Source organism: Panicum virgatum, chromosome 3N (assembly GCF_016808335.1).
Source record: "Panicum virgatum strain AP13 chromosome 3N, P.virgatum_v5, whole genome shotgun sequence".
Classification (NCBI taxonomy): Eukaryota; Viridiplantae; Streptophyta; class Magnoliopsida; order Poales; family Poaceae; genus Panicum; species Panicum virgatum.
In genome coordinates, this window is record NC_053147.1 from 10516137 (window position 1) to 10522136 (window position 6000).

The following is a 6000-nucleotide window of genomic DNA, read 5'->3' on the forward strand; positions in this document are numbered from 1 at the left end:
TGATCAAAATAAAGACAAGAAGCCCAAAGCCTTTTGCTTTGAAACCTCTTGGTTGAGACATCAGGATTTTATCCCAAAAGTCAGTGAAATATGGAAAGAAAAGGTGGTTGGGAAAAATGCAGTTGACAAATGGTGTATTAAAATAAACAGAGTGAAGAAATTCTTGAAGGGTTGGGGTTTAAGTCTGAAAGGCCACACTAAAAAATATAAGAAGTATCTGAAAGAGGAGCTGGCAGCTCTAGAAAAAATGGAAGAAGAGAATCCTTTACCAGCACACCTACTAGAAAGAAAGACTTTTATCCTTTCAGAACAAGGCAGACTGCTTGAAGAACAGGATATATATTGGCATAAAAGGTCGAACAGCAAATGGTTGTTAGAAGGAGATTTGAATACTAGTTTTTTTCACAAAATGGCAAATGGAAAGAAAAGGAAGAACACTATTTTCAGCATTCAGAAAAATGGGGTGGAAATTGAGGAAACAGAGAAGATTCTTGAATTAGCAACTGATTATTACAAAGAGCTTTTTGGCCCCTCAGCCAAGTCTGATGTGAAGCTTAATCAAGAGTGTTGGACTTCAAATGAAAAAGTTTCACAAGCAGAAAGAGAAGCTCTATGCAAGAAGTTTGAGATGGAGGAAGTAAAACAAGCCATTTTTGATATGGAAAAAAACACTGCACCTGGCCCTGACCATATGCCTATTGAATTCTTCCAAGTCAGTTGGGACAATATAAAAGAGGACCTCTTAGAGATGTTTGATGAATTCTATGAAAATAAACTGGAGATTGGTAGACTTAATTATGGCCTATTTGCCTGCTTAATGTGATCTTTAAAATCTTTTCCAAAACACTGATGCTCAGATTAGAATTAGTTCTTGAGAGAATTATAAATAAGGGTGTTAGGTACCATGATTAGGGGCACCCTAGTCATGGGACTAAAATCGCCCTAAAAACGCAAACACATGTTAGGCAACCGGGCCCACAAAGGCCTACAGCCTTCTTCCAATCCGGAAGAAAGGAAAGGACTCAAAGAAGCCCAATACGCGGCCCACGTACATAGTGCGGCCAATCCGCACCCCCCTCGAACCCGTGGGGCAATCTCCGCCTCGCTCGAGGGCTCCCCGCTGAGACCCTCGACCGCGCCCCGCGTTTCCGCCTCGCTTGAGGGTAGCGAGCCTACCCTCGGGGGAGCGGATTATCTCCGCCTCGCTCGAGGCCACCCCTCGACGGAAAGGAAGAACAGCCCTTTCGCTCACCCGCCCGCCGTACGGAGGCATTAAACGCCAACCACTCCTCCACAGCACTCGGGTCAGACGGTGTCAGGCCACTATTCCTCACAGTGGCTGTGACCGGAGTCCCGTCCGCCAACTCCGGTCACTGCTCCGCCATACCAGACGTTGTGGCGACACTGTGGGAACCTGGGACGCAGAGCAGGACGTGCTCGGCACTGCTCCAACCACTGTGCTACGAACTCCCCATACCTCCTTCGTACTTTCCCCTCCGCGGAGCCCTCGAACAGCATGGGCGCGACCCTCGGAAGCAGCTCCGGCCTTGATCAGGACGAGACCTTGGCCCGCAGGACCCTCGGAACATCACCACGCCACGCCTGGAGGATGGTACCCCCTACAGCGATGACCACACCGCCTGTTGGAGATACAGGGACACCAGCGCAATCTCCGCAAGGCCAAGAACGACGCCCAGGATGACGGCCACGCCAAGCGCCATACCCCACAATATACTTTCCACAGTGCTCGACCACTACACCCCCGCGATTCGGGGAGGAGACGACGACTTCCACGAATTCTTGTGCATGTACACCGCCCCTCCTTATGTCTATAAAAGGAGGAGGCGGGCTTTCCTTTAGAGGGATCGATCCATCCGGTAAAACACATCACCCAGCACTACTCACAGAGCACATACGCTCTTCTGAGCCCCGATATTGGCACTAGCCTCAATCAACTCCTCCTCTAGCAGAGACCTGGAAGCTTCCCTCCCTCTCTCGCCTCGCTTGTACCCCCTACTACAGGCACCCCCGGTGCAAGACAATACAGTGCTCTCGGACACCCTTTGCTGGACGTACAGCCCCACAGCCGGAACCAGGATAAATCCATGCGTGACTGTGTTGCCTCTTGCATCAACCATCTAGGACGAGGATCATGTAGCATCATTACTAGTTGGGTCCAGACCGCCGGGTCAGGACACCGACAGTTGGTGCGCTAGGTAGGGGCACGCTGCGTGACATTTCTCTTTGTTCCCATTTGATCTACAGGGATGGCGAGCAAATCCAACCCATTTCCCATGGGCGCCTCGGATCCGCTCCCAGCGGGATACGAGATTCGGTTCGGGAGTCTTGAGTTCAGGGCAACCGGCAACGGTTAACTCATGGAGCTCCTCTCACCCAGACGCAAGCCCGACGCTCCGGCATCACCAGCCCGGCGCAGCAGGCACTCGGGTCAGCACTCGCGACAAGCGCGCATGGAGCGGCGTAGGGCGGCACGCCTCACCTCCCCCACGTTGGATGAGGTTGGCATGTCGCAGCTCAGCGTCGCAGCCGACGGAGCCACCACTTCGTCATCACGTGCCCCGGTGCCATCAGCGCCGGCACCATCATCGACTGTAGCCCCAGTGCCTCCCAGCGGGGGCGTGACTGCGCCGTCGCCCTTTCCCTTCGGGATGCGCAACACTGCCACCTATGCCTCTTCGTCCAGCACCAACTTCACCGAGTACGAGGATCTGCCGGGTCATCACCTCCTGTCGATCCACAACCTCATCGCGTCATCTTCTGACGACTCCTACCCCGAGACGGCGAGCTCGATCGTGACGACATCAACTTCTTCATGAACAACTTCACAGCTGAGGAGGCTCAGGACTACTCTGGGGTCCGCGACCCTGACGCATTCCGCTCGTTCCAGCTTGCGGCGGCTTACTGCCTCACCTGCTCCAAAGACACCAGTGAGGGGGATTACGATCCCACTCGAGAGTGCTTCACGGCCGAGCTCGCGGACGGACAGAATGACAACGCCCCAGGCAATGACGGGAATGGCGGGGCCTACGCGCAGGCAAATCAAGAGGTGGTGCCTGTCGCGACCCCTTCTTCTTCGTCAAGCTCGACGGCGTGGCAGGCACAGCTGGCGCAAGTCAAGGAGCTTCAAGCCAAGCTCGACGAGCAGCGTCGGTAGACACAGGAGCTGCACACCGCACTCGAGCAGCAACGCACCACGCGTGGCGCACGTGCCTAGGCGGCAGGACGCGCTACCCGGGAGCGGATCCTAGCCGACGACAATGTCGACAAACCTCCGGAATTGAAGACGGCCGGCGAAAAACTCGTCGCTGCAGCCTATCTACTCCAAGCAATGCCCGAGCCATCGACGACTTCGGGTCGCAACCTGCGCCGCGAGGCACAGGTGCTCATCGAGCAGGCTGCTGTGCAGCAGGCCGAGAGCTCTGCGTCTCGCATGCGCTCGACAGTCCCGAAGCCCGGAGGTACAGCACACCAGGGCCACGAGGCTTCGGTGCACACTCCACCAAGAGGGAGGGGAAAGGCAACCGCAGCGGACGGTGCGAAAGCACCCTCGGTGCACGACCGCATCGGAAAGACTCCCGCAAGGGAGCGACTCCACGACACGTGCGGACACGCCGGCGACGGCGACGCCCGCAACATCATCAATGGTAGGAAGTACACCCCTTGACGGGGTGGCCGCTTCGACACTGAGCACGACAGGGGCGAGTCACCGGAGCCTCCGGGCACCCGTGTGTTCAGCCGGGAGATTCGTACCGCTCCCTTTCCAATGCTTGGAATATACAGCAGCTACGTCGCTTCTATCCTTAGAGTTCCAAGCTATTTGTACATTGTTTGTACTCATATTTACGATTTCCCAAAACAATAAAGGAGTATGCTTTACTTATTTATTTTTTGGGAACTTTCCTGACCCTCGGGCGCTCGGATGCGCACGAACACTGAGGTACGCTCGGCTTTACCCTCGGCAAAGCCGATCCTCCCTCGGGGGCTACTACGGGGGGAACCCCCGAACGTCCCCAAAAATCGCCAATGTTTTTTTGAAAAATTCCCATTTCTATGTTTCTCGTATACTTGGAAAAATGGACGCGAGGCATAAGCAACTATGGTACGGGGCCGGCCGAGTCGTGGGGCCGCCTACGCCTCCGGGATACGGCACCCCCCTCACCACCTCACGCCTAAGTCGCTTATGAATGCGAAATTCCTCGCAGAAGTTTACCTAAATCGCATACGAGAACACGGAAATGGAGTAAAGAAAACGAGGGCTCGAACGCACAAGGCCTCGACGGGCCACACTGTCGATTTACAATAACAAATTTCTTACGTCCAGAAGTACAATTATGGCGAGTACTAATTACATGGGCTCCGAGGCCCAGACTTCCAACAGGTTATCATCCCCCCTTGCGGGTCTTCAACAGCATCGAATTTGGCTATGGGGGGATGTCAGCTTCAAGCTTCCCGACCAGGACGGTGGCGAACCCCTCGACGGTGGCGTCGGTGTCGTTCATGATGGCCGATGCAGTGTCCGGGCTAGCGTCGTTTGGGACCACGTACCCCGACAACATTCTCTGGAGGTCCATGATGTAGTGCGTCGAGGCCACGACGAGGGCTCGCAGGACACCAAGGCGGAAGGTGCGCTTGGCGTGCTCGGCGATCCGGCCACCTAGTGCTCACAGGCGGCTGATCACCGAGCTACCAGACACGGCGCCCTCCCCCTCGAGTGCCTAGCACACGCTCACAGCGGTCCGCTCCAGGTCAGCGTATTCAGCCTACGCCGCCATGAGTGTGGTGTTGACAGCCTCCTTCGCCGCAGTCTCGTCCGCCACTTTCTGCCTTAGCTCTGATCAGAGGAACCAAGATAAGCTGCGATAAATTAGAATCAAAACAACAGTGAAATCTCGAGTACTTACCCGTGATTAACCTTTGCGCCTCTTCCTGCTGGACTCGGGTGGCCTCCTCGAGCGAGGACAAGGAGTCCTCCTTCTCCTTGAGGGCGGCCTCCGCGTTCCGCACGACAACCTCCTTCTCCTCGAGGGCTTTGCCCTTCTCCTCGAGGGTCCCGGTGAGCATGGCGACGGTCGTCTTCTCGCGCTGGAGCTCGGCCTCCTTGCCTTGGAGCTCGGCCTCCTTGCGCTGGAGCTTGGCCTCTTTCTGCTCGAGCGCCGTCCTAATGTGCTGCAGCTCGGCAGTTTGCGCCTCGGCCTCCTGAGCCTTCCGTTCCGCTGCGGCTGTCGGGTGCCACAATTAGGGACACCCTAATCGGGGTACTAAGACCGCTTTTAAAAACACAAACACCTGTTAAGTCAACTAGGCCCATGACCTCCTTCCAATCCGGAAGAAAGGAAAAGACTCAATAAAGCCCAGCACGCGGCCCATTCGCGTCCCCCTCGAACCCGCGGAACGATCTCCGCCTCGCTCGAGGGTCCCTCCCGGGACCGCTGGACAATCTCCGCCTCGTTCGAGGGTAGCGAATCTACCCTCGAGCGGGTGATTCATTCTCCGCCTCGCTTGAGGACCCCCCCTGGGACCCTCGACCGTGCAACACACTTCCGCCTCGCTCGAGGGTAGCGGATCTACCCTCGAGCGGGTAACTCATCTCCGCCTCGCTCGAGGCCGTCTCTCGGCACAAGGGACAAACGGCCCCGCCGCCCAACCGCCCGCCGTACGAAGGCATTAAAGGCCAGCCACTCCGCCACGGCTCAAAGGACGGGCGGCGTCAGAACGCCACTCCCACAGTAGATGTGACCGGGGTCCCATCCGCTGACCCTGGTCATCACTCCGCCATCCCGGACGCTGTAGCAGCGCCTTGGGACCTGCGACGCAGGACAAGACAGGCTCGGTACAACTCCCGCCGACCTTCCAGACCCGCCCCCCACTTAGGAAGGGGTCCGGCGATGTCACGTGTCCCCCGGACCTTCTAGTGTGCACACCCGCACTCCGACAGGGGGTCCGGGGCCGACTCGCGCCATTACTACTGCCAAGGCACAG